Raw genomic sequence first — 26,140 nt, 5'->3', positions numbered from 1 at the left:
TAGTCAACCTAGAAGTAATCCCTAACACTGGTGGTCAATGTAGAGGTGACCCCTTACATTGGTGACCCTTAAAGAAGTGACCCCTTACTTTGGTAGCCAATGTAGATGTGACCCTTTACATTGGTGGTCAGTGTAGAAATAACCCTTTACATTGGTGATCTTTGTATAGGTAGTCTATTACATTGGTGGTCAGTGTAGAAGTAACCCCTTGCATCAGCGGTCAATGTACACAGATCCGTTTTCTAATGCTCTCTTCTAAAAGAACCTCCATCAACATATAGAGGAACCCCCAGGATTCCACAGAGAAAGGCTGGCTAAGACAATATTGTCATCATTAATGCAACTCAAATTTTTTTTAATACTGTAAGTACAAAAGATGCAGTATACATTACATACTAACTGGTATTGATTGTTATACACAAAACTGACACCTGGTGACAGGCTGCTGTCACTAACTCCACTTGTACACCACTCTGGAATATGTATGGAATGTATACACTCATAACACATGAACCCCTACATAATGGATGGATCGTGTGCCTACCATGACCAATGGCAATCTGTTCTGATATTTTTGGGAACTTTCTAATCTCCACAGAGGGTATAAAATACACTATACCACGATATTCATTTAAATACCTGACCTTCACACCTGTATGTGCTTGTTGGATATCCCATTCCATCCCATGTGATTGAAAAACCATGGCCATTCATTTGGAGTTGTCCCTTCTTTGTGGCTAAAACATCCCCCACTCTTCTGGGAAGAGTTTCCACAAGATTTGGGAGAGTGTCTGGGGGAATTTGCACCCATTTGTGAGGTCAGGTACTGATGATGGATGAGAAGACCTGGCTCACAATTTGCATTCAGAAGGGTTGAGATCAGGGCTCTGTGCAGGACAATAAAGTTCCTCCACCATACCATGTCTTTTTGGATCTGGCTTTCAGCAATTCAACTCAATAATTTGATGGGATTGTTAAATAGGTGTTGCAATGAAGTGTGCTTCAAACCAGTATCTTTGTGTCTCTATCTACTGATTTGCAGTTATATAGGCAAATGCAGACAAGTTTTTTTATGACAAAGCAGTGTTTGGGCGAAACAGTTTTGTTAGGTAGATGGGAGTCACCATAAGTCCGATACTCTGTGGTTAGGGCTTCAGTGAGGGCAGTTCAGTAACGGGGCCCACTATGATCTGCATGTCTGTACATACTGTGTATCAGCACCTAAATCTCAAGTCCACCACAGGAGTATGCCAGGGAGGACAGCGCTGCTTATGCTTAAGGCTGGGTACACTAGTGCGAATTGGATGAGGGTTTCTCCGCATCCAAATCACATGACAGGAGATTCTGACCAGCTATTAATGGAGCCAGTTCACACATCTCTGGTGCGGCTTACACAGGAGTCCTGTGCGTTTTGGCTCAGTTTCAGGGCCGCATTCAGGCAAAAATTTGGCCCTGATTTGTCTCTGAAATGGAGAACAGGGACGCACCGGACCCTTGCTGCGAGCCGCATCCGGCATCAGTGTGAACCCAGCCTAAAGAGCAGCTAATGGACCATTGTCACCTTGAGACAAGAAATGGAAATGGATTATTAGGTACAATTGATTGCAAGAAACTACAAGAAAAAGCTGGATATATGAGATAAAAATGTTTCTTAGGCATGATAAGGAACTGATTTGTATAGTAATGACATTTTTAGGTTTAAATACACATTATAGGTGAAGAAAAGGAGAAGGTCATGTACCAAACCAGATTGCTTTCCTGTGGCCTTTGCAAGTTAATACTAGTACACACAATGAGAATATCAGATGAATGATCGTCCATTTTTTGTTGCATGCTAGTCTCATATCGAAAATGAAGAGGTTACTAAAGTCACCTGTATCACCCTTGTCCTAAACAGGGCTGCTAGTAAATTTAGTTGTGCAAGGGGGTAACTAAGCCTGGTTAATTTGTAGTCTTTGATCAAATGGTTTTCGCCTAAGCTTGAGTTTAACTGTGATTTCTCTCTTCTGTCAATAGGTGGCACTGTTGCCTTTGGCATTAGAATGATAGATTACAGTGAATTCAGGGTATGAGTGAGTATGCTTTTTTCTGCCAATCAGCAGGAGTTTCTTTGGCCACTGAGGCTGCTGGGATAGTCTATTTATTTGGAGAGAGTCAGGTAATTGGGGTCCTTTCCACCCGGGCTGCAGCCTGGGTGGGTGTGTGTGTGGAGCATCAGCCGAGGTGTAGGCCTGAAGCCTGGGGCCTAACCAGGTGTAAAGGGGCCTAGCCTGAGGGGAGCCTGATCGCTGCCAGGAGGCCAGGGAGAAGAAGTTGCCAGAGGGTCAACCACTCTTGTTGCCGAGGGATGGAGTTCTGAAGGAGTACCAGAGGAGATTCTTCATCAGCCGGGGACTGTGAAGTAGCTGGGAAAGCTTCAGGAGAGAACTCATATATGAAGTACAGCGGGTAGCTGTAAGTAAAGATTGAAGAGAAGTGCAGCAGGTAGCTGTGAGTCCGAGGAACCCAGCGGGTAGCTGTGGGCAAAGCTTGAAGAGTCCAGCAGGTAGCTGGGAGCTAAGCTTGAGGATCTACAGTGGGATACTGTGAGCAAAGTTGTTGCTATAGGAGACAGTAGTTGCTACGAAATACAGATTGCTACATTCAGCTTAAAGGCCCTTTTTCTGTATTGCTGTCTGTCTAGTTCTATTTTTGTCCAAGGAACAGATTGCTACATTCAGCTTAAAGGCCCTTTTTCTGTATTGCTGTCTGTCTAGTTCTATTTTTGTCCAAGGAGTCTGCCAGTTTGCTATTGCATTTGCCTAATGCCGCGTACACACGAGCGGACTTTTCGACGGACCAGACTCCGTCGGACAATTCGACCCGGCTCCAGCGGACTTTTTTTCCCAAAAGTCCGACGGACCTAGAAAGAAAACATGTTTCAAATCTTTCCGACGGAAAAGTCCGCTCGTCTGTATGCTAGTCCGACGGATGAAAACTGACGCTAGGGCAGCTATTGGCTACTGGCTATGAACTTCCTTATTTTAGTCCGGTCGTACGTCATCACGTACGAATCCGTCAGACTTTTGTTGATCGTGTGTAGGCAAGTCCGTTCATTCGAAAGTCCGTCGGAAAGTCCGCCGGACCTAGTCCGTCGAAAAGTCCGCCTGTGTGTACGCGGCATAAGGGTGTCCTGTGCCCTACCCCCCTCTCTTTGTTCATTTTTAAAAGTGACTTGCACCCATCTTTCACCTTGCACTACAACCACCATACCTAGTAACCTGCACCCTGAGGAGGAATGTCAGCCATCCCTGACTCTGGGAGTCACCACCAGGCCTCTGGAGGTAGGGGAGGACACTACATACAAAGATTCTCATAGGACGGAATACAACTTTGGAAGTGATGTAATGCATTGTATTGTATTGTAATGTATTCTTTTGTTTCTGACCATATGTGGTCTCAGTCCTCTGATTTTTGTCAGATGAATACTGTACTGATTAAACGAAAATCATACATTCTGGTATCATTCGAGAAAAATTTTCGTGTTTGTCCCTTCAGATAATTTCACATTAATTGTTGTGGTCGGCTCTCAAAAGCAGTGTACTACTGATCAGAATATTGTACGATCGTTTAGAAAGCGGAATGTTTCGTCTGATTTTCTGATCGTGTGTACTAAGCATTAATGGGATATATATGGAGAGCTCAGGTTTAAGAGTGAGCTTAGTAGGTGAATAGAACTGTGGAGGTCAGAGGAGGGACTTGGAGAGAAGTGACAATGCTTACAATCAGTTCATCTCTCAGCAGGTACATATTGATGGTTGGGGGTGAAAGGAGGTGCAGCGCCCTCTCTATCACTATGTGGGGGCGTTCCACTGTATAAATATTTTCTTAGCACCTCGTCTAATCTAGAGCCAGAGGAGGACACAAAGCCAGTGCTAAACCAGGCAAGGTATCAGCGAGCTGTACAAACAAGTGACATATTTATACAGAATCCTCACGCTACAAGATCCACGGAACAATGTGTCTAGCTTCTACTCATATTTTCCTTCATGTGGGTCACACGAGATCTTCACATATGTGACCTATTAATATAACTGACATCAGTAAAGGAATAGACTGCAATTGTCTGTTATCACTACATCAGATTTATTGCAGACATCTGAAGTCCTTAGGTTTGAAGTACGATTGCATTTTTCCTGGGAATAAAAGAAAAAAAACACACTCCAGTGGAGCACCAGGAAGTACAGAACATCGGTGTATCACCTGCAAACTTAGGATGTGGCAAGTTTGAGAAACAAAATACATCTATAGCGAAATAAAGTGATTTGATGTTTGCAGGGCTTTTTTTCTTTTTTTGTTTAATAAGTTTTTATTAAAGAAAAATATATAACAGAGATATAATTATAACTCAAAGTAGAAAATATTTCCATTTTAACAATAATAGCATAGTAGAAGAGAGACAGTACTCACATACCGTATTAGTTAGGAAAATTCCGTAATTGCCTCTAAATAGATACATAGAGTCAACGTACTAGCCGATTAGGCAGAGAGTATATATGTGAGTACCATATGTCGGGTGTAATTACATAAAAAGTATGATACATTGGTTTATTGAAAATAGACAATTGAAAGGCAAAAAGAAAAGGGGGGGAAATATAAAAGAGGAGGGAATAAAAGGAAAAAGGTGGGAAAGAAAGAGAAGGGAGGTGAAGGGATGCTGGCGTGCAGGGCCATGTACCGAAAGGAAGGTTGTATTAGCGAGGTGAACAACAATGCTAGGGGGCTAATTCTGATTGATTAGTTTAAGGGGTTTCGGTAATGAGATTTTTATATGAGGAAGTAGTCTGAAATTTTTTCCATGAGTCCCATATGAGGGAATGTTTTTGAGAGGTCCCTCTGAGGTCGTGGGTGATACTCTCCATGAGGTGTACGTTGTCAATCATGTGTAGCCAGTTTTTAGTAGAAGGAATTACTGGTTGACCCCATAAGGTGGGAATCAAGGCCTTGGCAGTGTTCAGGAGATGAGGAATAATTGAGCGTTTGTACGACCTTATGGGAGTTTTTGTAACATGGAAGAGGATAGCCCAGGGATCGTTTGGTATGTGAACGTCGGCAATCTGAAAGATCAGATCACGAATGGCATCCCAGTATGGACGGATAAATGGACAGAACCACCATATGTGTGCATGGGTAGCTCTGTTCCCACAGTTCCTCCAGCACATAGGGGAACTGGCAGGAAACATTTGGTGCATTCTAACTGGGGTGTAATGCCATCTAGTGAGCAACTTATAGTTGACCTCCGACATTTTTGAGGCTAGGGACGAGGTGTGGGCTAATTGTAAGATCCTATCCTTTTGAATATCCGTCAGGGGAAAATCAAATTCAGCTTCCCATTTAGTCAAGTAATGTGGGAATCCGGGATTTTGAAGAGCGATAAGGGCTTTATAAAATAGCGAAATGCTATGTAGGGGAGGGTCTTTTGGATAAAATATTGCTTCTATATCGTTTAAATCACTAACGCCCCTAAGTGGAGTAGCGAGAGAGCTTAGGAAGTGTTGTATCTGGTGGTATCTCCATTCATCTAGATACGTGACAGGTTTAGGGGCGAGGATCAAAGATAGTGGTTTTAGTACATTACCATTAAGAATATGGTGGAGCAAAAGAGGTTCTTCCAGTCTCCATGTCTTAAAACCTGAATCCAGAAGACCCGGCAAAAAGTATGTATGATTAAGGAGAGGTAATAGGGGGGAGTCATAAGCCCAAGAGAGTTTTTTATGTAAGGCGTCCCAGACATCTAAAGAGGATATGGTGAGAGTCGAGGTAGTGCGAGCAAGGTTTCTGTGGGATTTGGGTATCCAGGGAGCCACTGAGAGGTCCATGCCACTCAAGAAATACTCAATTTGTACCCATAACTTGGAGTTAAGAGCATATTTCCACCCAGCAAGCCTGGCCAATATAGTCGCTTGATAATATGCTTTGAAATTGGGAAGTGCCAGGCCACCTGAGCATTTGGAACGAAACAATGTCTCCCTGGATATTCTAGGATGTTTGTCCTTCCAGATAAAAAGGGAAACCATGGATTGTAAGATAGAAAAAAACCCCACTGGAATATTCAATGGTAGCATTTGAAAAAGGAAGAGAATGCGAGGTAAAATATTCATTTTAATTATACTTACTTTCCCTAACCAGGTGTGAGACAGGTTGGACCAGTTTCGTAAGTCATTTCTGATCCTATTTAGCATGGGGATATAATTATATCGAAAAAGAGAGTGGAGCTTGGGGGTAAGATAAATGCCTAAGTATTTTATACATTTTTGTTCCCATCTAAATGGAAAGAGGGGTTTGAGCGAGAGGGCCTCAGACTTAGGGATGTTAATGTTTAAAATTTCCGATTTAGATAGGTTTATTTTGAAGTTGGAAATTGAGTGGAACGAGGAAAATTCAGACATCAAATTGGGGATCGAAGTACGTGGTTGTTGGATAAAAAATAGAACATCATCTGCATAGGCTGCATATTTGTGGGATTTGTTGCCTATTTGTATGCCTTTGATATTAGCATTGTTCCTAATTGTAGCCAAGAAGGGTTCTAAGGAAATAGCAAACAGGAGAGGGGAGAGAGGACATCCTTGTCTAGTTCCATTGTGTATAGCAAAGGGGTCACCCAACGTCCCATTAATTCTAATTTGAGCTGAGGGATCAGAGTATAGGGATGAGATACGGTGGAACATTTTAGGTCCTAGGCCAAAGTGGCGTAAGGTCAATTTAAGGTACTCCCAGTCCACCCTATCGAAAGCCTTCTCAGCATCCGTAGAAAGGAGTAGGGTGGGCTGGGAGCAGCGTTGTACATATTGAATTAAGGAGATTGCCCGAAGTGAATTATCTTTTGCTTCTCTAGAGGGTATGAAACCTGATTGGTCGGCCGAGATCCATTTGGGTATGAGGGGAAGTAAACGGTTGGCCATGACTTTGGCGAATAATTTAGTGTCAACGTTAATTAATGATATTGGTCTATAGCTGTTACACAGGGTAGGATCCTTATCTGGTTTGGGAATGACAGTGATGTGGGATAAAAGTGATTCTGGGCGTAGACCTGAAGAGTGAGAGATAGAGTTTGCATATGCAGAAAGGTGAGGAAGTAAGATGTCACTGAATGTTTTATAATAAAGAATAGTGAACCCGTCAGGTCCAGGGGCTTTACCGGAAGGGGAGGACTTTAATGCTGTTTGAAACTCCTCTACCGAGAAGTCTGCTTCCAATTCTTTAAGGACAGATATGGGTAATTTAGGAAGATTAGCCTCTGCCAAGTAGGAAAGCATACGATTCCGTCTCTCCTTATGAGGAAGAGAGGACAAATCGTTTTTGACGTTATACAGGTCCGAGTAGTAGTTTCTGAAGGCTTTAGCGATATCTGGAGTTGCATAAGCTAATGAACCTGACGGGAGTTTGATTTTGGGAATAAATGATTGGGATTGCTTATTCTTTATCGATCTAGCTAACCATCTGCTAGGTTTATTCCCCCATTCGTAGACTCTCTGTGACAGGCGTTGAAACTTTCGCTTGGTATCTAAGTTAAGGAGGGATTTTAGTTCCTCTCGTTTAAGTGTGAGGGATTGGAGATGTGCAGTATGTAGAGATAGTTTATGTTGTTTATCAAGGGCCTCTATCTGTTGTAAAACCTGGACAATTTGTTGACCATGCTCCCTTTTCTTCCGAGCGCCAAGCTCAATGAGTCGGCCTCTGATAGTTGCCTTGTGAGCCTCCCACACAATAGAGGGGGAGGTATCAGAAGGTTTGTTTTCCTTGAAATACTGCGATAAGTGAGAGGCCAATATGGAAACCTCCACTTCATCAGAGAGAAGGGAGTCATTTAGCTTCCAATTGGTGGTGCGTCGGGGTAGGGAAGGCATGGTCAATGTCATCGAGACAGGTGCATGGTCTGAGATAGACGCGGTACCTATATGAGTAGAGTGTAGGAGAGGAAGGTGAAAGTGATCTAAGAAAATGTTGTCTATTCTAGAGTATGATTGATGCGTTGAGGAGTAATGTGAGAAATCCTTCTCCTTGGGATGAAGAAGGCGCCATACGTCCATTAATTGAAGATCAAGAAGCCGTTTTTTCACAAATTTCAGGCGTTTGAAGGAAATATTAGAGCGATTTTGTGACGTGTCAATAGAGGGATCTAGTGGCATGTTTATGTCCCCTGCTAGGATAGTAAGTCCTTTAGCAAAATGTGACAATTTAGTCAGTATATGGGATAAAAAGGTTGGTTGATTATGGTTCGGGCAATATATGTTTGCCAGAGTGCATTGAGTATTTCCAATAAAACCCCTAAGAAAAAGAAAACGACCATGATCATCTGCAAGCATTTCAGATAACCTAAAGGGCGCGTTTCTGCAAAAACCAATAGCTACCCCCTTAGCTTTATTAGTGTCCGATAGGCTGTAATACCACTGTGGAAAGTTAGGTGACGTTAGTTTAACGGATGTCGTGTGAGTTAAGTGGGTTTCCTGAAGAAAGGCAATGGAACATGTAGCTTGTTTCAGTTCCCGGTATACTTGGTGTCGCTTAGCAGCAACATTAAGACCCCTGACGTTATAGGATACTATCTTTACCCTAGCCATATGGAAATAAGGTGTCAGCCTTCAAATAGATTAGCCAGGCACGCCAGCAGAGAGGAGAAGGTGGAGGAGGAGAGGGAAGAGAGAGTAAGTAAAGAGAGAGATGAAGAGGAAAGGAAAAGGATAAGCATATGTAGAAAATGTACATACAAATCAAAGAACCTGTGGGAGATGAATGAATGTCACGCAGAAATCTGCAGTGGTCCCGTTGGGGAAGGAGAGAGCGAAAGGCCATCCCAATCCCTGAGCAGGAATAGAATGGGGCAACTTTAGGGCCGTTCGCACTCGTCTATCCCAAAAGGAGATGGGGGCGAGGTTACGCTGTAAGGGGGAGGTAGCGAGGGGTGTGCGCTCCAGCAGCGCACGGCCTGTAGTAGAAACAAATTAACAGATAACTTGCTAATAGCAAGAAAACATTAAGTTCCAGTTAGAAGTATGGAAAACCGTACAAATAGTACAAATACAACAAGAATCAGTATGAACAACGTGCATCCTTCAGGTTATCAAAAATGTAAACCAGCTTAGGGCTTGAACCATATAATCCAAAAGAAAAAAAAAAAAAAAAAAAAAAAGGGAGAGAGGGAGATCAAACACCGGTCAGAGTAGCTTCGAGACCGCTTTAGCCAAAAATTGGCAGGTAGGAGTAGGAAAAACATATCGGCCAAAGTCGGGCTCTATAAAAAAAAAAATAAACATACAAAAACAAGAGTTTTTCTCCCTCCCTCTCCTTCTCCTAGAGACCTTGTAGGAGAGACTCCGTCCACATTAACAATAAAGATATAGTTGAAAAAGTAAATGGTTCAGCCATGTTTTTGTGCAGAGCCCGGGAGAGAAGTGCACTTTTTCTTTGAGGGGGTTTTTTGCCAATGAGCGTCAATAGGGCAGGAGAATTTAGGAATTGGGTCCTGCCAGCCTGGGAGTTCCATGGGTGGGAGATGTAGCTCCTGCAGAAAAGATGAAAGTTCCTCAGGAAATCTCAGCGTGTGGGAGCGACCATTTTTTATGGCAATCAGGCAGGCAGGAAAGCCCCATCTGTAGGTGATCCCGTCGGAGCGTAGTCGGTCAAGGAGCGGTTTGAGGGCTCTGCGACGATCTAGAGTGTCTTTGGAAAGATCTGGATAGATGGTAATATTTGCACCGTCAAAGTCAATATTAGGGAGTCCCCGCATCTTCACCATGATGGCATTTTTATCTTCAAAGTAATGCAGGCGACATATAACATCCCTGGGCAGATCTGAGTTAGCATTACGTGGACGTAGAGCACGATGCACACGGTCAAAGCGTAACGATGCAGTGGCAGGTTTACCCAGAATAGTATTGAAAATGCCCCTTATTGAATGTTCAAGATCAGAGTCTCCAGTGACTTCCGGTAGACCTCTAACACGTATATTATTTCTACGGTTACGGTTTTCGAGGTCTTCAAGCTTATATAAAGATGCCCGATGAGCGAACGCCAGCTGGGTAACAGTGTCCTGCAATTCTTTGATAGCTACTGCTTGCGTATCTTGTCGCTGCTCTGTTTCCTCCACTCTGACCAAGATATGTGACATATCCGATCTAACTGCAGTTATTTCTTTTTTAATGGATTTCTCCAAACCGTGAAACATGCCTGCCAGTTCTTTTTTGAGACCGCTCATAAGTACAGACATTTCAGAGCCCACGGGGGATCCAGGATCATCCATGAGATCCAAGCAGTAGGAGGATGCCGGAGAGCTCCCTCTCGCCGATGCGGCGCGGGATGATGGGGAAGCGCTTGTTCTCGAGGTTCTGGCTTGGTTACCACGTGCGTTAGCTAAGTATTGTTGAATAGAGCCAGTAGAGGCTGGATTGAGTAGTGATCTCTTGTTTGGACGTTTAACTGGGGCAGACCGGCGTTTAGATGATTTTGCGGGCATAGTTGGAACTATATGGCCGATAGCTGCAGAGAGCACCCCCCTCACATTTGAGCGAATTTACATATTCATCAAGGTGTTATCAGCGTGCAAAGGGGTTCTCACTAGGGGCGCAAAGGTGGCTTCTGGTCTCCAGATGCAGGCCAGAACCATGAATCCTCCCAGCGGCAGCGGTCAGTCAGGAGCTGCAGTGTTATTTGGGGCTCAGAAAATAAAAAAAAAAAAAAAAAAAAAATAAAAAAAATAATTGGAATCTATAATCAGTGTCCCAGCATATAGTGTGTAGCACAGCTCTTTGAGGGGGGAGATCCTGCTGCAGGAAACAATATGGGAGCTTCAGTGAGGTTTGATGAAAGGTGTATGTGGAGCACTAAGATGGCCGCCGGCTTCCAGAGGTAGGCCGGAGCCGCGGACTTTCCTAGTGGCTTCACCCGGCCGGGTGGGCGCCGCTTCTAAAGGAAGAGTCTAGTGTCCGCTTGGTGCATGGGTAGGGGGAGGATGTTGTTACTCACTGTGTCCCAGCTTCTGATTGGTGTCCGGATCATGAATACCACAGGCCGGAGGCTCCGTTCGAGTTGCAGGCTGCAGGATGGCGATCGGCCTCAGGGAAGCAAAGCCGTGGATTCGCGGGCAGAGTACCGCCGTCGATCCCGGCAATCTCCGGCGGGACGGGGGGCCACCGACCCAAGGCTGATGCCCACTCAGCGTCCGGGTCCTAGGGACGCAAGGCCGGAGGCTCCGTGCAGGTTGTAGGCCCCAAGATGGCGACCGGGATCCCGGCGTAGCGCGATTCACAGGCCCGGATCAGGGTTTGTAGCTGGAGCCCGGAAAGACCCCTCCCGGAGTATAGCAGGGGGGGTCCGGAAAGCTGTATAGGGGTGATGGAGCCTCAAAAAGTAAATTGGTGTCCGGATGGCAGCGGATTCTGTTTGTTGTTGAGGAGCTCAGTTAACTCGCGTCCTCCTCGGTGCACGTCCAGACACGCCCCCAGGGCTTTTTTTCTCAAACAATAGGTGCTGGAACTCAACCACGACCCCCCAAAACCCCTCCCATAACACACACCCTCCAAATCACATCAAATAGTGGGTGTGGTCAGTCAAGTTTCATGAACAGTAGGAGGGTCTTAAAGGTCATTAAATACCAGGATTGCATTACACACACAGGGCAGAGCTGTCACTTGTAAACACAGAAACCGGACTTTTGTGTTTACAAGTGATAGTGGTGGGCAGGGAGCAGAGGGTCTGAGCCAGAGGTGGTGGAACTGAGTTCCACCAAGTTCCACCTGAAAAAAAGCCCTGGATGTTTGTCAAATACAATGACTCCAATCCATCTCTATACACACTACACCACAGATCCCAACGGGTGCTTCTGCCAGTTGATTCATTAAAATGTTTTTACTTTTTCTCAAACAAGCACATCATTCCCTGATGGCATCTTTGAGGACCTTAAACTGAGACCCCTGAGGAATATTGTCCACTTGCGCCCTCAGAAGGATGCGCTGTGGGGTGAATCTCCACAGTAATGCCCCGTACACACGGTCGGACTTTGTTCGGACATTCCGACAACAAAAACCTAGGATTTTTTCCGACGGATGTTGGCTCAAACTTGTTTTGCATACACACGGTCACACAAAGTTGTCGGAATTTCCGATCGCTAAGAACGCGGTGACGTCAAGCACGTATGACGAGACTAGAAAAGGCCAGTTCAGAACCAAGCGCGGCACCCTTTGGGCTCCTTTTGCTAATCTCGTGTTAGTAAAAGTTTGGTGAGAGACGATTCGCGCTTTTTCAGACTCGTGGCTTTCAGATCGTTTTCTGTGGTTCAGTTTGTGCTTGTGGGTTTGTGTCTGCTCTTCAGTGCGTGCATGCAAGTTCCGCATGACTTTAATTAGTCATTGTATTCTTGTTCGTTCGTTACTGTTTTTCAGGTCGCTCTTCACAGGCCTTGCTGTTCTTCAGTGCGTTCTGTTACTTCGTTCTGAGCAGCCGACCGTTTTCTAGCCATGTTGCGTATACGTACTCCTCGTAGAGTTCGTGCTGTGCGGGGGCTTGGTGTTGGGGTCCTGACCTTGACACAAGTCCAGTCCATGAACAGGGTGGGGAGGAGTTCATGGACCAAGAATTGGTTGCTTCAGCGTGACCAGTTCTCTCATATGCCTTTGCTCCGTGAGATCCGTGAGAATAATCCTGATGATTTCAGGAACTTTCTCAGGATGACGGACCCCGTGTTTCACTGTCTGTTGGCTTCGCTGACCCCTTATATTAGCAGGCAGGATACCTGCATGAGGCAAGCCATCACTGCGGAGCAGAGGTTGGTCGCTACCCTGCGGTACTTGGCGACAGGGAGAAGCCTGCAGGACTTGAAGTTCTCGACAGGCATCTCCCCCCAAGCTCTGGGGATCATTATCCCAGAGACCTGTTCTGCCATCATCCAGGTCCTGCAGAAGGAGTATATGAAGGTAAGATTTTTATCCTTTAATATCACATTTTTTTGTATTTAATGTTTGATAATATATTGTATTTCTTTCCTCGTTCCCTAATTACCATGATTGGAATCTGCTGTGAATGTCCCCTTTGTCCTCATGCATGCTGGATTGTTATGTCATTATTTTTTTTAGGTCCTTCATACAGATTGGCCTTCAATAATCTCCCCAGCATGGTCTCTCCTGGCCCTATATTCACCTAATGTAGTCACTTAACAATGTATTTTTTCAGCTCCATAGTAGTGCTTTACCCCAAACACCCCCTAAAATGTTTATAAATGTTATTTTTGTTTAAATTCGGGCAGAGTGGCAGAGGCTTATTTTTTGTGGTGTCCCAAAATCATTTTTACTAACCCTCCCTCCCCCCAACTGCTAAGTCAGCTGATCCCAATTCTCTATCTATCCTCAATCATCTATCTGCTGACTTTGCCAAACCCATACACACTATACCCACCTCTTTTGTGCTCTGATTTATGGATGAATTCCCCAAAGCATGTAGTGCAAGGGCCTGCCTGTATACTTTCCAATGGTACTGTTTGAATTTTTAGGATACTATTATTATCTTGAGTCAGGTAATAGCAGAATGTTCAAATGTGCTCAAATGTGTCCAGTGTGTATTTATATCTTTGTATTATGACACTTCTTACCTGTCCAGTGGGCTGCCAATAGTGTAACCGAGGGGCTGTTCCAAGTAATACCCTGTATTTAGGCATTCATCTCTCAATGAAGTGAAGAGGGTTACCTGTCCAAGATTTCCACACCCCCATAATGTTCGAAATGGCCCATGAGAGGGGGGAAGGGGGAATATGATAGGTGTACCTTAGACTTTGGTGTTGTTAAATTCCCCTTAATAAATGCTATCTGGAGGTTGCCCCAGAATGTTTGTGCCTAATCTGCTTGCCATGTTTCTGTGCAAAAATATTAATTTATTTTTGTTTTCCTCAACAGTTTCCTTCCACGCCACAGGAATGGCAGACTGTGGCCTCCCACTTTGCCCAGCGGTGGGACTTTCCTAATTGCGGAGGGGCAATTGATGGGAAACATGTCCACATCATCCCACCACCCAACTTGGGGTCGTACCAGTTCAACTATAAGGGGTTCAATAGTATTGTGGTGTCGGCTAATTACGACTTCTTGTATGTGAACGTGGGGAAAAATGGCCGGATGTCTGATGGTGGAGTCATCGCCCAGACAGAGTTCTACAGGTGTCTCCAGAATGGCAGCTTGGACTTACCAGCTCCAGAGGACAATGTGGAAGGACTCCCATTCGTGTTCGTTGCTGATGAAGCATTTGCGCTGGGGGACCACCTGATGCGGCCATTCCCAATGAGGACCCTCACCCTGGAACAGAGGGTTTTTAATTACTGGCTGGCCAGAGCCCGAAGAGTGGTGGAGAACACATTTGGAATCCTGGCCAGCCGGTTCCGCCTCTTTCTGACACCTATCCATATGGCGGAGTATAAACTGAACCATATTATACTGGCGTGCTGTATTCTCCATAACTTTTTAAGGAAACATTCGGCCAACTATGCTGGCTCAGTTGGGCCTGAGGCCGGAGTGATACCTGATACACTGATGGCGCTTGAAAGCGGCCATCCTGGCTTGCCCTCCCTGAGTGCCTGTGATGTCCGGTTACGATACCTGGAGTTCTTTGCGGGTAGGGGGGCCATCAATATGCCTTCAAGTTTGTGAAGCCTTTTTCCAATAAAAAAAAACAAAGAAATTCTTTGTGGACATTTACTGCTTGTGTTTGTTTTAGCTGACCCTGACAGCAATGGCGTGATTGTGTAACCTTATACAAAGCACTGTTGGCTGTTATTTACTAAAGGCGTATACACTTTTTATACTACAAGTGCTCTTGAAACTGCAATGAAAATGCTCTTGTAGTGCAAAGAGGATTTGGTCTTAGGAAATAACCACCATTTTTTACGAAAACAGCAATTACATCACCACAAAATGTTGTCGCGTTGAGACAATAATCCACACATTCTTGATTAACAAACTTTTTAATACCTGCACAATCACATGTGCATTTAGAAACGGTTTTTAGAACAAACCAACATGTTTTTTGTATAACAATTTTTGGGGTGGCATTATCAAAAATAGAAATGTCCATTTACGATAAAACAGGCCTGTGTAAAACCAACAAGAAAGACCAAAAACTTGAACTTACAAAGTTCACATATGGTAAAACCTGAAGGCAATATCAGACATGAGTATTTAGGAACTGTGTTTGATATTGCGTTCAGATGGGGTCAAATCACCCCTTGAAAAGCCAAATTTGGAAGATGCACACCAATTTACGAATGTCAACATGTGCGACCTGCCATCACGGGGGATCAAGGGACGTGTTTTGGGGGAGCAAGCCTTTCCTCACCGCTACTTTATTATTGAGAAAGGGGTTGCACCCCCAAAACGCGTCCATTGATCTCCTGTGATGGCAGATAGCACATGTTGGCACACTGTGTGCATCCTCCAAATTTGGCTTTTCTAAACATTACAAAAAAAATTAGAACATTGTACCACACAAAACCAAAAGTGATTTTGTGGGGTATTAAATTCGCCCCAAAACATCAATGATGTTATTATTTCTTTTAATCACATCATTGATTTTTGTCTTTAGGTTCTCCAATTCCAAATTACACCCCATGATCTCCCTGATCAGCATCTGGGCACTTTCGGATGTGAAAGGATCTCGATCACCTAAAAAGAGAGAAACCAAACAAAAACAGGTATCAAAAATCTGCCAGCATCCATCTCTTACCTGAGCCTGTGGTCGCAGACACTCACCTGTTGTGGTGGCAATTTCAACCACATCTTCTTCCTCCTCCTGCTCTTCTTGGGATGGTGTTATTTCCCCTTCTTCCTGAGGTGGGGGGTCTCTGTTCTCCTCGGATGAGGGGTGTCCTCCGAGTCTTCTCTCCCCTATGTAAAACAAAAATGGTATAAAATTAGCACACAGTGATTTGATGGCAGAACTATAAATAGGAAACATTGCTTGGAAGTGGGGTACAATTGTCTGTTTTAGCAGAGTTCCAAGATGTCACTTTTTTATTGTCCTTTGCCAACCTGCAATACTTTACCTGTTTAGTACAAGCTTCACAGATGGAGACCCCCCTATAGTATACACTGGAGCACCTGTGTGCCCCCTAATAAAAATGGTGTTCTTGTGTCCCACACTAGTGCTCCAGTGTCCAGATGTGAAAACAGCTGCTGAGTGTCCTCTCCTTACACAGAATCTAGTTAGCATTTCATTCTAGTAACAAACCCATCTACACAAACAAATATTTTTCATCCAAGTAGGCCCTAAAAAATGTGGGCAAATGCATATGGCAGAAACAATGTTGTTTTAGAGGGTGAAAAAAAAATTTAGTAGACGAACGAATAATGGGCCCATGAACATTAAAATTGACAGTTTAAACTGTACAATTAAGATAAGCATATGGAGCAGCACGAACGTAATAAAGACAAAAATAATAGGAACACAGCACAACTACTTACTTTTTTGCAACACTCTCCGGATCTTTCGGTACTGCTCAGGCTCTCTTAATTTTAGGTCCGACCACCGCTTCCTGAGCTGATCTTTCGATCGCCGTACCCCGAAGTTTCTGTGCAGACTTTTGATCACTTTAGCAATGATTTTGGCCTTTCTGATGTTGGGGTGGGGGTAACGCCCATACTTGCCGTCATAGTCGGCCTTCTTCATGATGTCCACCATCTCCAACATCTCCCCAAAGGACATATTTGTGGCCTTAAATCGTCTCCTTCTGGATCGGGACGTTTCCGGATCCGGGCTTTCCTCCTCCTCCTCCTCGTTGCTAGAATTAGCACACACCTGCTCTAACCCCCGCCATGTGCTCTTCACCCACTGCGCCGAAAAAAGGGGCGGGGAATAGACTAGAAAGAATGTCAGGGGCGGGCGGAGTTACACGCATGCGCAGTGTGTATAAAGCGTAACACGCGTGAGTAGTACGTACGATCTGTGAGCGGACAAAGGAGCATTGGACGCGCCGATCATAAGAACAAAGGTAAGAGACAAACTTGTGCCTATACTGCTTCTATATTGAGGCCTATATTGTAACCAGATTAGGAGAGTTTTGTCTGACATTAGGCTTTGTCTTGTGTTGTGTCTTGCAGTGAACATGGATATCTTATTAAAAGATAATGACTTCATGTCAATATTCATTGATATGTTAAGGGAGCTGCCATGTCTGTGGGAGATCAACCACCCACATTACAAGAACCAAACAAAGAGGAAGGCAGCACTGGATCATTTGTTGGAAATTGTGAATCAGGTGATCCCCACGGCAGACATCACATATTTGAAGATCCTAATTGGTGGCCTGAGGAGCACATATGTAAGGGAGCACCAGAAAGTCCAGGATTCGCAGAGATCCGGAGCAGCAGATGACATCTACGTCCCCAGGATGTGGTACTATGACAGGCTGCATTTTCTGGCAGGCCAGACTGAGCCCAGGTCATCCCTCTCCAGTCTTCCTTCCACGCTTCCTTCCCCTCCAGCTGAGGCTTCTGAGGCCCAACCTGGGCCTTCCAGGCAACAACATGTGGAGGAGCCCAGATTGAGCCATGTATAGCATTCCTCTAAATATTGCTGGTTGTCCAATCAATGATGTTAACTAGATGTTAGTTTGGAGTACTAATTTATGATTGTGATTGATGATGCAAAAACTAAAACCATGTCCCTTTTTCATACACAGGGAAGTCTCAGCCAGGAGGTTGGTGGGCCGAGCCGGCTGCCTGATATGCCGGTCCCTCCACTCCCCCTGGAAAGAGAAAGTGGCAGGAGGAGGAGTGCCCTAGAGGAGGCTGCCATAGGCCTCTTTTGGAGGGCTACAGAGGCCCTGGGAGCACCACACACCGTGGAGGAGGACTTTGCTGCCATCATTGCCTCTAAAATGCAGAGGATGGAGGAGGGACAACAACTCATGTGTGAGTCGCTCATATTGGAGGCTCTTAATAAAGGTATGAGGGGCCAAATTACATCTCAGACACACCTTTGCGAACTCACAGATGGTCCTCCTCCTCCTCCTGCAGGTCCTCCTCCTCCTCCTTCTCCTCCAGGTCCTCCCAGTCCTCCTCCTCCTCCAGGTCCTACTCCTCCTCCTGCCACATCTCCAACAGCACAGCCACAGCCCCGGAATGAAGCGTGGAAGGAAGACCAGAAAGTGAGGACCCTGGATCCAGTCTGGTCGGCCAAAAGATGCAGACTCTTGTGGTACCACAGCCTGGGGACACAGATGTCATCTGCTGCTATCCGGATCTCTACGACTTCTGGACCAGACTGCCCTCCCTTACATATGGACTCCTCAGGCCACCAATTTTGATGTTCAAGAATTGATGTCTGCCCTGGGGGTCCCAGGCTTCGCTAATTTCTCATGTTTATCCAGTGTTGCCTCCCTCTTTGTTTGGTTCTGAGCCCTTAATAAAGGAATTTTGGTTTGAATTATACTTGCCTATGTGTGTTTTACTTCAAAAAGGACAGTTTGTTTGTGAGGATTCAGGTACATTTCAAAACTACAATGTGAAATTAACAAGGGACACCAACACCAAACAATCTCCTTCAGATTAAATAATAAAAGATATCAATGGTGTTGTGGTAACTTGACACACAAAACACACACAAAAATAGTCTGGATTAAAACTAAAAATAACATTAAACAAAGATCAGCCTTTGAAAAAATACAAACATAAAATCTAAACCAAAAATGGCTTGAAATCACAAAAAAAAAAAAAAAAAAAAATGTGTCAGATGTGACAAATAACAATATATTCCGGGAATCCCAAGAAAAAAACACAAAAATAAGTTTGTGAGAAGTGTGTGTGAATATGAGCAGCAAAACTACTTAATTCTTCTCACATTATAAAGAGGAAGAGAGTGCGCTGTATTAAACCATTTTTAACATTACAGCGTGACAAAAGTGCTGTATCCATTGCGAACGCTAATTTTACCTGACCAAGCTGTTCCGTGTCGAAATTTCTTCTGAGCATGCGTGGCACTTTGTGCGTCGGAACAGGCCACACATGGTCGGAATTGACGCGATCGGATTTTGTTGTCGGAAAATTTTATCTCCTGCTCTCCAACTTTGTGTGTCGGAAAATCCGATGGAAAATGTCCGATGGAGCCCACACACGGTCGGAATTTCCGTCAACACGCTCCGATCGGACATTTTCCATCGGAAAATCCGACCGTGTGTACGGGGCATATGGCAACCTCAGCAAATGTAAGTTACTATGTTCAGTATTCCTGAACATAGAATGCATTAAGGTGAAAAAATATGAGCCTTTACAACCCCTTTCAAGTGGGAACATTGTAATTAGAGCCCATCCAATGCTGGCAGCAAGACATGAGATCCCAAGACAATTTCAGGGTCCCCCGAGAGCCATCCCAGGGCAAATATCTGGAATTATTGGAATCTCACAGATCTGCACAAGGAAAAGCCTGGAATCTGAGGCTGCTGCCAATAAACGTGCATTCCTAATGTCACCAATGTCTACCAAGAGACGAGGGGAAATAAAACTTTATCACTCTCTGATGACCACCATGGTAATAAATACAAAAATAATATATATATATATATATATATATATATATATATATATATATATATATATATATATATATATATATATATATATCTCTATATCTATATAGATATATACATATACACATACATACATACATACATACATACATACATACATAGAGAGAGAGAGAGAGAGCTCTGACATTCCGTAGTGCTGTACAGAGAACACTGAATCAATCATATCAGTCTCTGCTCCAGAGTCACTTACACTCTAATTTCCTTGCCACCAACACACACACTATTATTATTATATGGCTCTGACATATTCACAGTGTATAGAGAACGCTGAGCTAATCACATTAGTCTCTTTACCAGAGGAGCTTACATTCTAATGTCCCAGCCACAGTTTCACACTATTATTATACATTTCTAAAGGTGGATTGTACACTGTAATGCCCCACTGCTGTCACACACTATTACCATTATACATTTACTTTATATAGCTCTGACATATTCCACAGTGTTGTACAGAGAACACTGAGCAAGTAATATAAATCTCTGCATCAGTGGAGCTTACACTCTAATTTTCCAAACTTGGGCAGCCAGTCAATGCCTCTCACATAAAAAGGATCCCATAGCTAGGCCTAGAAATTAGAGGATTCATTGGCTTCAGAGGGAGACTGTTAGGCTACTTTCACACTTGGGCGTTGGGGGTATCGGTGGTAAAGCGCCACTATTTTTAGCGGCGCTTTACCGTCGTTTTTGCGGTGCTTTTCGGCCTCTAGCGAGGTGCTTTTAACCCCCGCTAACAGCCGAAAAAGGGTTAAAAGTGGTGCTTCTGCGGCGCTGCCCATTGATTTCAATGGTCAGGGGCGCTGTAGGAGCGGTGTATACACCGCTCCTACAGCACCTCAAAGATGTGTCTTGCAGGACTTTTTTTAGCGTCCTGCCAGCACACGGCTCCAGTGTAAAAGCACTCAGGCTTTCACACTGGAGTGACAGGAGAGGCGCTTTACAGGCGCATTGCAGGCGCTATTTTTAGAGCTATAGCGCCTGTAAAGCGCCTCCACGTGAAAGCAGCCTTATAGTTAGCAGATCAATATGCAAGTCGAGTTTCCCTGCTGGGGAGCACCATGGGGTCTTTGGGCCAAAACTCAAATTGTGGCTTTAGGTTCACTTTTACCTGTAACCATACAATACAATGAAATACAAATTAAAAAGAACAGCTCCCCCTAAACAAGGACTCTTCTCATGTGATCACATATCCTTATTCAGTCAAAAGACATAAAAATATTTCTATAATCATTAAGAGAAGAAAAATTGGACATGAGACAAATGATTTCCTTATAAGAACTTTTCAAGGCAGAAGTAAATCTATCTCGACGACTAAACCTATTGCTGCACTCAGGATAATTCAGTTCTGCCTGTTTTTGTTTTTCTGTCCGGTTCTCCTCATATCCCGGCACCATTAAAACATCCAGATAAATAAACGATGCAATAAAACGTCTAATGCTTTCACTGGCAGAGTCAAGCCGGCTGCTCCTCTGTCGCCAGAATTGCGTGGACATGTCGATTCAATGATATTGAGAAAAATAAGAATTTGGACAGCCAGCTATGTAGAAAAACACATGGTCAACTCTTTAAAAGGTCACTCTACCCAGAACAGACTTTTCAGCCTCCTCTCCAGTACCCTATTTTTACCACAAGATATCCTCAGCATTCCAGACTGTATATTGCTTTAACCAGAAGGATTGAGGAATAACTGAGTGCAGGGAGTCATGGACCCATCTCTCAAAGAACTGTCACCACAGTGCCCTGCTGTCACAGTGGGATAATGCAGAGAGTAGCACTGATACCGAGGACTACCCCTCACCAAGATAGGAACTGTAGAGTAAGTGGTCCCTGCACACCACATGACCAGTCTAAAGAAAACTGATAAAGGTAAGAGTTTATTAAAAAAAAAAAATACATAAAATGCTGCTGGCAGGGACCAACAAGGAAGAAGCTTGAGCCATTCATGGGTTGTGGGAAGCCTAAGAGTTGGGCTTTAAATCACCTGACAATCTCTTCTGTGTCTTACAGAATCTAACAATGAGATATTTTCACTGTTCCCAGGTCTGTATACCTGCTGTGATCAATATAAGGTGTTCCACCATCCCTGCGCTTAGTTCCTAGGTCTGCACACCTGCTGTGCCCATTATCAGGGGTCCCCATCATCACTGAGCTGAGTTCCTGGGTCTACCTAACTGTTGTACCCATTATGCGTGGCTTCCACCATCTGTGCCCTGTGTTCCCAGGTCTGCACACCAGCTTTGCCCATTATGCGGGGTTCCCACCAACTCTGCACTAAGTTTCCAGGATCTGCACACCTGCTGTGGCCATTAAGAGGGGGTTCTCAAAATTCCTACTCTGAGTTCCTGGCTCTGCACACCTGTTGTACCCATTATGAAGAGTTCTACCATCCCTGCACTGAGTCCTCAGGTCTGCAGGTTTGCTGTATTCAGTATCAGGGGCTGTCAACATCCCTGAGGGATTTTACATGTATTTGATCTGCGGGATTACGAAAGACCCTCAAGAAGGTAAACCAAAAGAAAAATTAAAGTTATAAAGAATACAATGTTCATTATGTACTATTGGCATCTCCCATCTCTTATCAGTGATGATAATCCTCAGGCCTCATTCCACACATACAGTATCTGTATACTGTTACCTGGTGCTCTGGGCTGTAGATGCTGCACCTGATCCTTCTACACTGGAGATCTTCACTCGCTCACTAGATTGATATCAAAATCTGATGATCACATCATTTTCAGTACACTGATTTTATTGTATTGAGACATTTGAAAATTACAAGAATCAGCCCTTTGCGTGATCTAACACCTAGGTAAAGATCATAGGCCACATACTGCTCTGAACTATAGGTCATTCCAGGGCCGTTTCAGGGGCCACATTTTGGGTCAAGCCATAGGCAGTCTCAAAGGCTACATGTGGCTCTGAGCCATAGACCATTTTGATCATCATAGGCATTCTTAGAAGCCACATACTGTGCTGAGCCATAAGTAGTCTAAGAGGTATACATACTGTGCTGAGCCAAAGGTAGTATTGAGGGCCACATACTGTGTTGAGCCATAGGTAGTATCAGGGGTCACTTACTAAGCTAAGCCATAGTCCGTCTTTGGAGCCACATAATGTGCTGAACCATAGGCCGATCCAGGGTCCACATACTGTGCTGAGTGATAGGCTGTCTCAAAGGCCACATACTGTGCTGAGTGATAGGCTGTCTCAAAGGCCACATACTGTGCCAAACCATAGGCTGCCTCAGGATCCATGTACTGTGCTGAACCATTGGATATCTAAAGGGCCACATACTTTGCCAAGCCATAGGCTGTCTCAGGGCCCACATACTGTACCGACCCATTGGAAGCTTCAAGGGCCACATACTTTGCCAAACCATTAGAAGTCTTAGGGGGGCACATACTGTATCATGCCAATAAAAGTCGCAGTGACAGTGTTGGATGACCTCACAAACATACATACAAGACAATTCAAACATTGGATCTCTGCAATAAATTATCATCATATTTCACAGTCATGCCAGAGCCGTCGGGTACAGTTCTCCATTACTAAAGTGCACAATGTCATTGCATTTAGTAATGCTGAATTTTGGCAAACAAGTGTATTTTTTAAATAATGGCCCAGTAACAGACAAGAAAACGAAACGGTATCCACTGTACATGCGAAATACAAGTGCCCCCCCTGCTGGGGAGAAATCACATTTTATTATCATATTGTAGCCTGAAAGTCTCTGGATATTAGTATGGCCCCTGTCCACTAAAAACGTCAATCTTGATCAATAAACTTTGGTCTAATGCCAATTAAACTGTTACCAATGAAAAGTAGAATTGAATATAACATCCCTATTTGACCTCACATATCCTTGTTCCAGAACACATCAATCACTATAAAGCTCATATGTACACACATTGGCTTAGTAGTTAGCACTGCATAGCAACACTAGGACATTGGTTCAAATTCCAATCACAACAAGACCTGCATGGAGTTTGCATGTTCTCCCTGTGTTTACATGGGTTTCCTCCAACACTCCAAAGACATACTGATGGGCTAGTTAGCCAGAGTATGAATGAATGTGAGTTAGGGACCCTAGATTGTAAGCTCCTTGAGGGCAGATACTGATGTGAATGTAAAATATATATATATATATATATATATATATATATATATATATATATATATATATATATATATATATATATATATATATATAGTGCCTTGTAAAAGTTTTCACCCCCTTGGCTTTTTACCTATTTTGTTACATTGCAGCCTTTAGTTAAATGTTTTTGTTTTAATCTGAATTATATGTGATGGATCAGAACACAATAGTCTAAGTCAGTGAAGTAAAATTATACAAATAAAACTATTTTTCAGAAATAAAAAAATGATAATTGGCATGTGCGTATGTATTCACCCCCTTTGTTATGAAGCCCATAAAAAGCTCTGGTGCAACCAATTACTTTCAAAAGTCACATAATTAGTGAAATGATGTCCACCTGTGTGCAATCTAAGTGTCACGTGATCTGTTCATTACATATACACACCTTTTTGAAAGGCCCCAGAGGCTGCAACACCTAAGCAAGAGGCACCACTAACCACACACTGCCATGAAGACCAAGGAACTCTCCAAACAACTAAGGGACAATGTTGTTGAGAAGTACAAGTCAGGGTTAGGTTATAAAAAAATATCCAAATCTTTGAGGATTCCTAGGAGCACCATCAATTCTATCATAACCAAATGGAAAGAACATGGCACAACAGCAAACCTGCCAAGAGACGGCCGCACACCAAAACTCACGGACCGGGCAAGGAGGGCATTAGAAAGGCAGCACAGAGACCTAAGGTAACCCTGGAGGAGCTTCAGAGTTCCACAGCAGAGACTGGAGTATCTGTACATAGGAGGACAATAAGCCGTACGCTCCATAGAGTTGGGCTTTATGGCAGAGTGGCCAGAAGAAAGCCATTACTTTCAGAAAAACACAAAATGGCACGTTTTGAGTTTGCGAGAAAGCATGTGGGAGACTCCCAAAATGTATGGAGGAGGGTGCTCTGGTCTGATGACTTTTTGGCCATCAAAGAAAACGCTGTCTGGCACAAACCCAACACATCACATCACCCAAAGAACACCATCCCCACAGTGAAACAGGATGATGGCAGCATCGTGCTGTGGGGATGTTTTTCAGCAGTCGGGACAGGGAAACTGGTCAGGGTTGAGGGAAAAATGGATGGTGCTAAATACAGGGATATTCTTGAGCAAAACCTGTACCACTCTGTGTGTGATTTGAGGCTAGGACGGAGGTTCACCTTCCAGCAGGACAATGACTTCAAACACACTGCTAAAGCAACACTTGAGTGGTATAAGGGGAAACATGTAAATGTGTTGGAGTGGCCTAGTCAAAGCCCAGACCTCAATCCAATAGAAAATCTATGGTCAGACTTAAAGATTGCTGTTCACAAGCACAAACCATCCAACTTGAAGGAGCTGGAGCAGTTTTGCAAGGAGGAATGGCCAAAAATCTCAGTGGTAAGATGTGGCAAGCTCATAGAGACTTATCCAAATCGACTTGGAGCTGTGATAGCTGAAAAAGGTGGCTCTACAAAGTATTGACTTTAGGGGGGTGAATAGTTATGCACATTGACTTTTTCTGTTATTTTGTTCCATTTGTTATTTGCTTCACAATAAAAAATATTCAAAGTTGTGGGCATGTTCTGTAAATTAAATGATGCAAATCCTCAAACAATCCATGTTAATTCCAGGTTGTGAGGCAACAAAACACAAAAAATGCCAAGGGGGTGAATACTTTAGCAAGGCACTGTGTGTATATATATACACTGTATAAACACTGCTTTATAAATACCTATAATAAATAATGTAGCACCCTCTAGTGTGCTAGAAGAATAGTACAAGTTTTGTGAGAGTAGGATTTCCAGGCTTGGCTGGCAGCCAAACCTGGGTGTGTTCTGACCTGGGTTTGGAGTGGCTCAGGGTAGTGCTGGGTGATTCACAGGTCACAAGGTTCTCCCACTTCTTTCCAGAATGATCTGGTGCTTTCTGAAAAGAGAGGTGGAGAGGAGAGGTGGAGCTGCCTGGGGTGTTCTGAGGAACCCTAATTCCCAATCTGGATTGGCAGTGGGAGGCCTCCTTAAATACCCAGAGTCAGCCCGGCTGGGGGAGGAGTTGAATGGGTGGAAGATGGAGATGGAGTGTTCGGGGCCTTTGAGGGAGCTCCCCAGTCGTGGGGGGGGGGGGGGGGGGGTTGACCTTGGGCCCGGGCGCGAACGGGACCCTCTTACAACCCACAGAAGTGTCCTGACAGGGAGGCACAGTTGGAGCAAGAGAAGACAGCGGGAGAACACTGCCAGGCAAGTCTCCAGGAGTTCCACAGGCAGCCAAGAGGGCTTGTGAGTGTTCATACAGTCGGGATGAAGCAGTCTGGGATGGGTGCAGAGCCAGTTTGGAGGATGATGTTGGCATGGGCAGTGGATAGGGGCAGCTGCAGCCAGGAGGGCTGGCAGTGCCTGAAGAGGTGGTACTGGGAGCAGTAGTCACAG

This window comes from Aquarana catesbeiana, linkage group LG10 (assembly GCF_042186555.1).
Source record: "Aquarana catesbeiana isolate 2022-GZ linkage group LG10, ASM4218655v1, whole genome shotgun sequence".
Classification (NCBI taxonomy): Eukaryota; Metazoa; Chordata; class Amphibia; order Anura; family Ranidae; genus Aquarana; species Aquarana catesbeiana.
This window is presented reverse-complemented; position numbering follows the sequence as displayed.